Raw genomic sequence first — 10985 nt, 5'->3', positions numbered from 1 at the left:
GAAGGGTGTCGCTGTGGTTCTGTATAAGTTGTTACCGCACCGCTCCCTGCCTCACTTTCTTTCCTATGAGAAATGACTTTCAGCTCGAGTGTTTCAGTGCGTCTGTCTGTCTGTCAGTCAGTCTGTCAGTCTGTCATCCACGTGTTGCGCTGCGCGTCTCGCATCCCGTCGGTTCACCGGGAAGTTTCGCTGCTCCGCGAGTAACACCAGCACAGAGCGGCACAGAGCAGAGTCGCGAGCGGACCGGACTTTCCCATGTTGGACACACATTAACCGACACCAGATTGTGCTGAAGTGTTACTGAAGGAGGTTAGAGTGAAGAAACGCTTGAACTGCGGAAGGTAAGATACATATGAGTGTGACGTCACGCTGATACATTCAGCGTTTGATGTTACCTTTGTTGTTGGCGTTTGTTGCATTTGTTACAGTCATCAGCAAGTGCACCGTTACACCCGCTCCCGCGAACCCGTTTATCAGATCAACCAAGCAAAGGAATCATTAGGAGGCGAGTCGGTATTCCTCAAACACATTGCTTGTGTGCATTATTGTTTTTGACATGGCTTTTAAAACTTGCAGATGGGACATGCCATGCTATACCACAAAAACTACTTTAAACGTTTTTTTTTATTATTATTCTTGGATTTTTATTATTATAAATGTAGTTTTTGAGAATATTAGTACTTTTAACCTTCTGATGCATGAATGATTAAATCACATTTTGTTTAAAAGCAAGAATATATATATTTTTGTATATAATACAAACACACACACACACACACACACACACACACACACACACACACACACACACCTATAGTTAATATTAAAGAAGTAGCCTACTTGATGCTTTGTAATTATGGGATAGGGTCAAAGGTGATCACCCATGGTGGTTTAGCTGTAAGATCACACTCTGAATGGTTAAAATTGCTGATAAAGATCTGTTTACTGTAGTGGACACCACATCAGAGGGTTCAAATCAATCTGTCACACCACACAACTTAAAGGATTAGTTCACTTTTAAAAAAACTTTTGCTGATAATTTACTCACCCCCATGTCATCCAAGATGTCCATGTCTTTCTTTCTTCAGTCGAAAAGAAATGAAGGTTTTTGATGAAAACATTCTAGGATTTTTCTCCATATAATGGACTTCACTGGGTACCAAACGGTCCAAGGTCCAAATGACAGTTTCAGTGCAGCTTCAAATGGCTTTAAACGACACCAGACGATCCATAAGGGGCTTATCTTGCAAAACGATCGGTCATTTCAAAAATAAATAAAACATTTTAAGTTTTATAAGCACAAATGCTCGCCTTGCTCTGTTCTGTGATGCACGTTCGTGTCTCTCCTGTTCGAACTCGTTCATCAAAATGAACAAATCTTTTTTCGAGTAATTTCGTTCATTTTGTTCGTTGAATGAACGAAATGACTCAAAAAACATTTTTTCGAACCGGAGAGTCACGAACGTGCATCACAGAACAGAGCAAGGCGAGCATTTGTGCTTATAAAACTTAAACTTTTTTATTTATTTTTGAAATGACTGATCGTTTAAAGCTGCGTTACGTAGGCCTAATTCAAATTTGATTAAAAGTGTTTCAAAGAAATTAGTTGCAAGACCTAAATATAGACCTTCTTTTATATGTACATATGTATTTTAAAATAAATTAATGCATATCACTTGCACATGCATAATGCATATTAGTTGATGTCCATGTTTTGCAGATCCTCTCAGATGAAGAGCTTTATTGAATGTGTCATGCTTGATCGGCTGCTCTGTAAGGCTCTTGCATTGGGAATAGTTTGCATTCTTACACGCCCGGTGGCTCGAAGTGTTTTTTCAAGCTCTGGTTCGTTCATTCATGATAAAATGGCATTTCTTGTGGAAGTAATTAGGCATCATCAAAGCCATAGAGATCTTGTTATTTCAAACCTCTGAATCAAGCTTTGGTGTGTCAGCGTTTGCTCTCTCCACCTGTCAGTGTGTGTGCAGCAGATTCGTGTTAGAAGGTCCCTTATAAGGAATGAGACACTTAGAGAGAAGGCAAAAATGGATCTGTCTGAATGGCAGATGTGTGCCGTTGTCACACTGATGTGGACTGTTAGCTACAGTACAGAACAAAATCAATTTTTTCATATTTAGTAGATAGTTTACCAGTGCAGAACTGTCATGATGCTAGGGTGTTGTTGGCAGTTGCTGAGATGTTGCTAGAGTGGTACTACAATTCATGTACCAGTGTTTTAATATGCGACTCCACAATACTTCCAAGAACACCATAATACTAAAGCACTGAAAATATTATTATTACTTTTTATAGAAACCGAAATTAAAGTTTCCATTTAGATGAAATTTTTTTTAAAAATAAAATGTAACAATAAATGTATCAAATTTGTTTAATCTATTTTTTTAGAAAGATCTGGTACATGCAGACAGATTCAAATATAGATAGATTGATATAGATGGATGTATTCAGATCGATTTAGATAGATAGATAGATATAGATTCAGATTAGGGCTGCACGATATATCGTTTTAGCGTCGATATCGCGATGTGCCCATCCACGATAGACACATCGCAGGATGTGCGATGTAAGTAGCCTTAGGGATCGTAGCCTTAGGGATCGTAGCAGATCCGTAATTCATGATCATTACGAGCCAGCAGCTCCCAGGCCTGTAACGCTTGCGATTCGTGGATTAATTGCAAAGTTTAACCATCATAAAGTGAAAGTTTATCATTGCATGTGTTTTTTAGTCCTGTCAGTTTAAACATCAAGCGTAAGAAGACTGGAACTTACGCGTTGTTTTCTGTGAGCCGGGCAGACACAAAGATCAGTGGTCTTTCTCTTATTTCTGAGCTTGAACGAACACGAGAATTCAAAATAAAGTCAGAATGCCCTTCCTGCATTGAACTTTTTTGGCGGCCGCCAAAGCGTATTTTTGTCCCGCCAAAGCCTTATTTGACTGGTCAGTGGCGGATTTAGCAAATTGGGGGCCCAAAGCAAAGGTAGGAATGGGGCAACTGCCATTTTAGTAACTGGCATGGTTTTCTTTGAAGTAACTCATTGAATGATGTAAATCCCGTGGAATATTATAATCATTCAGTACCGTGGCACATATTACAGCTCCATAGCATTACCACCTGAGTACTTTTATGTAAGGGAAGCGGGTCTAAAGGTTAATGCACACATTATGAGAGGAAATTGAGCATGTAATAAGTGCACTGTCTCTTTAAATAAAAGCATCCGCTAAATGACTAGTTATTTAGTATTGTCCTTGATCCATGAGGTTTTAATAGTCTTCATCTCAGACAAAAGCTATTAATGATGGAGTCTTGCTGGAGGATTTCAGCAGCTTCGTGAGCGCTGAGCAGATGTGCTGCTGGATCAAGCAGGGATGTCTTGAAGCATTTTGGCTCATTTTCACCAAATCAACACCGTGGTCGGCCCTTCACACTCCGCAAGCGTGCACAAACACGGGTAGAGTTCATCAATGTCAGAAACACTCTCTCGTTCTCTCTCTTTTGCGTTTCCTTCTTCAGCACATTATGCATCTGCACATGACTGCCTATGAAAACTGTCAACAGTATAACAACAGAATAATTGCTGTTTTGTTCCACTGAAATGATTCTCTTGTTTTCTCAATAGCTGCCTTGGTTCTTTCTTTCTTTCTTTCTTTCTTTCTTTCTTTCTTTCTTTCTTTCTTTCTTTCTTTCTTTCTTTCTTTCTTTCTTTCTTTCTTTCTTTCTTTCTTTCTTTCTTTCTTTCTTTCTTTCTTTCTTTCTTTCTTTCTTTCTTTCTTTCTTTCTTTCTTTCTTTCTTTCTTTCTTTCTATGCTTAGTGTTGCTAATTCTTCAAATAATCCCACTCCCTCCTGTCGTTTCTCTCGTTTCCTTCGTTCTTCTTGCGGTTCAGGGGATTTTCTGTTGAACTGATTAGTCTGTGTTTCGTGTTAATAATCTCTAATCTACGCCCCTCTGCCCTGCTCTCATGTGCTTAGCTCTACAATACTGAGTAATGAGGCCCATGTGCACCATACTAGTGGTCGACTAATATAGGTTTTTTAATGGCCAGTAGTGATGCCGTAACCTAGAGAACAGGGTCACCCGTGGCCATAATGCTGATCTGTGCATAATACTATGGAAGTTTCCGCCACGGAATAAAAAATAAAATGCAACTTTTTGTCTCAAAATTCAGACTTTTTTTCTAACAATTGCAAGTTTACGTCTCACAATTCTGACTCTTTTATTGGAATTGCGTGATATAAAGATGCAATTGTGAGATATAAGTTGCGTCCCAAATAACACACTATACACTATGCATTTATGCTTATACATGTACTTATGCACATTGTACTCATCCGTGTATATGTGAATTCTATAAGGTTATTTTCTCACCCTGATGCCCCCACTCCTCCTCTATGTAATTAAAGCTGTGACAGTTGAGTTAAAGTGTCGCCCATGCCACCCTTTGTTTTTTCCGTTAATTAAGTGCATAAATATGCAAACTGGGGAATTGTGAGTTTATATCTACACATTCTGCTTATTTGTCTGCTCAATATCTGATAACACTTTGATGCTCCCCAACAGACATTCTACTGACTATAAGTAACTTTGCAACTACATGTCAACTTATTCGTCTAACCCTAACCTAACAGTCTTCTAACATTTTTCTAACAGTCTATTACAGTCTACGACAGTGTACTACAGTCTACTACAGTCTTCTGGTAAATAGACATTATGTAGCTCCGCCTCTTTTCAGCGCTGCACTCGTTGTGTTCGTTGTGTTCTGTCTTCCGGTTTGTATTTTCACAGCATGAAGGGAAGATCTTACAGTTTTATGAAAGAACCGCTCATTTTAAAATCTTCCCGGTCTACTGACATTTGTTATGACATCCGCTTCAAACATTACAATGATCAGGAAAACATTCGTTAACTCTATTACAATAAGTAAATCCACTTCACCTGCTTATTACTCTTCGACAGCGATGCCATTGAAATATACAGAGTTACTCCAAAAACGGAAGGAGACCGGGGAGTGTTTAAAAACAGCGTCAGTTGTAACACTGTCAGTTTGACCAGTCAGAAAAGTATTTTTTCATACAGGCCTAACATATAACTTTTTGAGACCAACAGTATTTACCAAGGTTGGTGTGTCGAAAGAGTGGAAACTCTGAGATACTGGCTAGAGTCTAGACCGTTATTCCAAATATAAAAGCCCCATGAGATATTGAGTAATCAAATGAACTACTAAACCCATGATTTTGAGGATTCTGATGATTTTGATATCTAAATTTGCTTTGACAGTAACCGAGGGAGTTGGTTGATCCTGTTTTGCACAAATTGAACCAATCATATTAGAGGAAAAATTTTGAGATGATCATGAGTAATATGTCATGTTATTTTTGTTGTGTCATGTATCTAAACTGCTGTAGTCTTCTTTGCTGGTGAGATTCCTCTATGGTTGTTATGAGAACTCCCGGTCGATAAAGGCATATTCAATGGGAATTCAGTCAAGTTAGTGGAGCACTAGAGACCTTATTTTTCCAAATGATAGTGTTCAAAAGAGACAAGACACCGACCGACACAGCTGAGGGCGATTAGGAGATACGCTCGAGGATAAATTTGTAGCTAAGTGTCGATCAGGAGACTTTTAGGGGCGTTTATTAGGAGACGACCCAGGTAAACTTAAGTCAGGTGTGTAGGGGGAAATCTACATATGTTCCCATCTATGCGCAGGTCTTCTTATCGAATAAAAACTTTATCCAGCTCAATTGAGCATAAACAATTTTTCCATTCAGCAAAGTTTCCATCTAGCATTTTTTTTTGTGATATCCCAAAATTCACATAAATAGTTCTTCCATGGCATTGCTGTAAAAAACAACAACTTTTGATTCCTTTTCTTTAAGAATGTATGCATTTTTAGCCACTGTGCTACATCTCAGTGTCCTGCAAGTTAAGTTAAAACTTTTCAACTTTGACCCCTCCATTGGCGCTCCATTCTGTTGTGCTGTTGTTAAAAACATTGGATCAGGCGGCATGATTCAATTTATTATTAACTGGACTAAAAGAATGTCTTAAATACGGTGTTGCAGGAATGGAGTCATTTTTTTAGGTCAACCTTGTTCCCTCAACAAAAACACTATGATTTTATCTCATGATGAACAAAACGTGTAAGAATCATAAACTTTTGTTGGTCACAGAGCTTATTTTCTGTAATTATCCAAAAAGAAGCTCTGTGACCAACAAAAGTTTATGATTCTTACGCGTTTTATCAACGTCCAAATACAATTTCCAGAAGTAAAAAGCTAAAATTAGGCTATAATCGAACTACACCACAGTCACATGAATTCAGCACTAAGCTAAAATCTACAAGTTGTAGAGTTTAAGTTAGAATAGTTTTGAATTATAAACACAGGGAAGTTGAAGAAATAGTGAGTAGATGATGTTACCTGTTTGGCGTGATGACGTTTAATGTCATCGACAACCTCTGTAGTCACATTTAGCTACTTTTTAGCAACCGCCTTTTTCAAGACAAAATTCTGGAGTGGAGTATTACTGATGTATTTGGTGTCGCATGAAAATATCTTGAACTTGTGTTAACCACTGACCCTATTTCAGGCATTAAACCAAAAGCCCAGAAGTTTGAAAATGCTAACTCGTTTCTGAGTTTTAGGACTCAATCCTGCAGCGCTCTATAGATAGCACTATTTATTACTAGATGACAAGGCTGTCACTTTTGTTAATCAAAAATGTGAACATGGTTATCGACAAATAAATATCGGCCAATTTAACAGCATGGATGATACATTCCTCGATCATACCTTTTCCATGGAAAAACAACACTTTGTTGCTGATTGAACTGAAAGCTGTTTTCTGAGAGCGTTTGAAGTGTGAAATGTTCAGTTTAGTAAGCTCTGTAAAAATCATTGTAATCCTCATAAGCTGTTTTATAGGCATATTCGAAGTGTAATGCGTCCAAGCTTTACTCTGGAGTTTTGATAAGATGCAATCTATGTTTTTTTTATTCCATGCAAATTCTATCATAGTTCAGTCCCATATGGGCGTTATGTAAGTGCTGAAATCCTTTTGTTTGCCCATCCTGCATGTAGAAACCCCCAATGTGTCTGCGCTGATGGATTAGGCTGGTTGCTCTTGCTATTGTTCATCCTTTAATCAATACCAAGGAATCTTACTTTCCCGCATTTTACAGGGAAAGATTCCAAATAATTGCAGTAATTTGTTATTCTCTGAAAGACTAACTTGCTGATTGGTTGAGTGATAAATCTGCGATATGATTTTATTGATCTAGAAAGTCTTAAGATGTGCTAGAGAAAGAACAGACTTGAAATTTAGTTGTAAAGTTGTAATAAAAACAAAGATAATTGGAATGTTTCTTAGTCTTTGTACTTTAAAATGTCATGTTTAATTCAACATATTACTTGACATTTCTTTGCAATAAATGGTAAGATTAACTAGCAATTTCTGAACAAAAATGATTTCTAAACCAATTTTTTTCCAGTGCATATGCGAATCACTGAAGTGATTTACATATGGAATTGGTGATTATGATGTGCTAAATGAATTAGACCCAATTGGAGTGTGATGTATTTGAACTACATCTGATTAAGCCACTATTGTGTCCTTGTTGAGAAGAGATTTTGCTTTCAGATTTGGACTCTGGCTTTACTTTCATTCAAAATGCCAAAACCTGGAGAGGCTGAAGAGGTTACGAGTTTGACATTGACTGCCCTCAGCATTCAACCTGGATTATAATGGGATTTCCTTTCAAAAGGATGAGACGAAACACACACACACACACACACACACACACACACACACACACACACACACACACACACACACACACACACACACACACACACACACACACACACACTCACACCAGTGTACCTACCAACCCCCCGCTCGAACACATACATACATACACACACACACATGTCGTATCGACACAAAGAAGACATCTGTTAGTGCATTGTTAATCAGTCGTGTACAAACTCAGGGTTATCCCGAGGTTCACAGGCGCAGAAATGGACTCTGTGAAATTAAATTAAGGAAGATCCTTATGATATGGGGTGTTTATTGATTATAACCTGTTTTTCAATGAGCTAATGAGTCTTTAACTGCCATTGTTGAGATTTTGTGTTGTTAGTCTGTTTTAACGGCTGATGTTTCTGTGGTTATTGTGTGTGTAGTTTGTTTGAGAAGTACTCGACTGGTACTCACACAGGTATGCAAAATCCCATCGTAAGGATAAAAAATGTAAATTAGCAGAGGAAGTAGACATTCAGGTTGGACCTGCCAAACGGTGTGTGTTTGTCAGTGTTTATGTTGCAAATGTGTGCTTGTGCGTGTGTGTGTGTGCTTAGAGAGGTTGTGAATGACAGCCGGGGAAGGGGGATGGGGGCTCGTGCATCAAACACAAGAGAAAACGCACGGCCGAGACTCAGCAAGCGACCAAAGGGCAAGAGGAGGGAGGAGAGGGCAGATTTTGGCATGCTTGTGTTCCTACACCTGCTCTGAAACAGGATTAACTCACCCTCACTATTTAGTGTCTTATCCCTAGAAACATGCTAGCATATGTGATCCGTTTTGTTTGTTTTGTTTCTGTCCGTTTAGAGATTAGCATTACTGGAAACTGTGTGTGTGTGTGCAAATGTCACGTGTTTGAAACTTCCCAGGACACCCTCATAAAAACAAAACTCTTCTTCCAGCCGCCAGACAGTTTAAAGTCCTTTTGAATCTTGCAAGTTAAGCGTTGAAGAAGTTTCTTTTGATGTTATTTTCTACTGGAGCATTGAGAATTGATTCATGGAAAGATTGTCACCATTCTCACTTTTACACATCTATATTAATTCACTATACTGCTCTTTTATATATACATTTTCATATTTTACATTTCATATTTTAATAATTATAATATATATAATATATTAATTAATAAAGATGATTCATATAATTAAATAAATAATAAATATACATGTGTGTGTGTGTATATATATATATATATATATATATATATATATATATATATATATATATATATATTAGTGCTGTCAAACGATTAAAATATTTAATCGCACATATTTATCTATTCTAATGTCCCTTGATTTCTATTTGTCCCATTATTTTTTCTAATTTTAATGCTCTTATCAAAGTGTATCAGCAGTAAGTTTGTTCTTAGCTGTGGTATCCATGTGCTTCTGTCTATAGTCATCCATTGTAGAGCTTAGTTCGGGCCCAAAAAATCAAGCCCGACCCGAGCCCGTGCGCATTGTGTCCGAGCCCGGCCCGGACCTACACATTAACTGTAATTATGAGCCCGATTTAAACCCGTCCAGTTTTTTAATACATGGGTCGTTATAACTGACGTTCTCAACTACTTTCTATGTTACTTTCTCCCGCCCATAACATTTTTGTCCCGCTCCCGGCCGCAAATAGACTTTTTTTGTTGGCTACCTCCAAATACTTTCGCCTACGTGTCACCACCATACACATCAGCATAAATGCTCCTGATAAATTATTTGTTATTAAAGCATTAACACACAAACCACTTAACATAAAAGCAAGCAGGCTACTGGGTGCATGGTTTGGCATGACTGAATGCGCACAAAGTGCGCTCCCTTAAAAATTCCTAAAAAGCTGACATCAGTTCATCGCAATCTCACGCATCTCTGTTATTATCAATGAAGCTGACTGCACAATGAATCTTACATAATATGTACACTTTGTTTGTTATAATTAGAGGATTTGCCAGTATACAGAATTCAGCACTGAACAAAAAGTCAGTTTTGAGCGGTGAGGGGAGTCTATATTAAATGCATCTGATTGGCCATTGCGTTCAAGAAATCAACACATATGTCTGGGATTGGCTACATCGCTCTACGCTGCAAACATGTTATAAAAAGAAACTCTGGCCTGTAAATCGTTTCTATTTTGTTTTAGTGTTCTTGTTGCTTTTCTGCAACATATGAATAAAAATGTATTCGTTTTTTGTTTTATTCATAGATATTTCTAGTTTGCGGGAGTCCCGCGAATCGTTTTATCCTCCCGTACCCGCACACACAGAGTGAGTGCATTACCGCCCGCGCTCGCACTCTCACTCGGCCATCAAATCTAGTCCCGCGCCCCACTCTATTGCGTTGAGAGTGCACGTCTCTAGATCGGCGTCTCGCGCTCGCGCCATCCACTCAAAACGTACTAAAGTCTACTACTTTTGGCCGGCGCGCAAGCCCAAACAAGTGTGTGCGGCGTGCCTGTTGTTTTGATTCCGGTCTAGCTATCCGTTGTATGTGATGTTGTAGTTCTCTTTCATAGGTTCACTCAACGCTGCGGAAAGCGCAGTGGGATATCCTCTGGATGTGCCGATTGCCTGAAGCCCTATAGAATCATGCCAATTCATTGGCTGATGGCGCTCGCGCAAAGCTGGCTCCGGCCCGACGCTCTTACGTCGTAGCATGACGAACGCGCGCGCCATCCTCTCCTCAGATTTCTCTGCCTTCACGAAGCGTTCACATCTTGCCCTTCGTTCGGTTTTTCTAAGCCCGAATTTTCTAATTCAACACTTCAGCGACTGGCATAAGTGGAACTCTGTTCTCCTTACAGTGAAGTGTCATGGATTATCGACGCTGTTCTCCGCCATGCGTTCGTTTCATTTCGAACGACGACCCTCACAGTAAGTGTGTTAAATGTATGGGTTTTTCGCATGCGCGTGAGGCTGTGTTAGGATTGTCAAAATGTGAATTTTGTGACGAGTAGAGTACGAATATAGTAGTAGTGAATATTGAGTACGAGCAGACGGGCCTCGCCCTTTCTCTCCCTCCCTCCCCCGAGTACGGTTGAATTCGCGCATGATTATTTATGCCCCAGCCAGGGAGCCCGCGAATCGGTTTCTTTCGGTCTGGATGACGTGATTTACACTGCAGCTTCCGACTCCGCGGATTTCGGGCCTGCTTTGACTGTCGACGTTATCCC

General features: G+C 39.1%; 1 protein-coding gene across 2 annotated transcripts in view; it reads left to right on the top strand.

Annotated features, from left to right (window-relative positions):
• The first annotated feature begins 60 nt into the window (after positions 1-60).
• Positions 61-10985, top strand: part of plxnb3 (plexin B3) — an 89672-nt gene continuing 78747 nt past the window's right edge. Inside the window, exon 1 of one of the 2 annotated variants that reach the window (XM_077223912.1) lies at positions 61-341. The gene's annotated coding sequence lies outside the window, so the exon portion shown is untranslated. The remainder of the gene's footprint in view (positions 342-10985) is intronic. The other variant, XM_077223911.1, reaches the window with a different exon arrangement.

The sequence above is a fragment of the Siphateles boraxobius genome, unplaced genomic scaffold (genome assembly GCF_051911475.1).
Source record: "Siphateles boraxobius isolate OS27281-9 unplaced genomic scaffold, OSU_SipBor_1 9, whole genome shotgun sequence".
Classification (NCBI taxonomy): Eukaryota; Metazoa; Chordata; class Actinopteri; order Cypriniformes; family Leuciscidae; genus Siphateles; species Siphateles boraxobius.
Note: the sequence above shows the minus strand (reverse complement) of the source record. Positions and strands in the feature narration are given on the sequence as shown.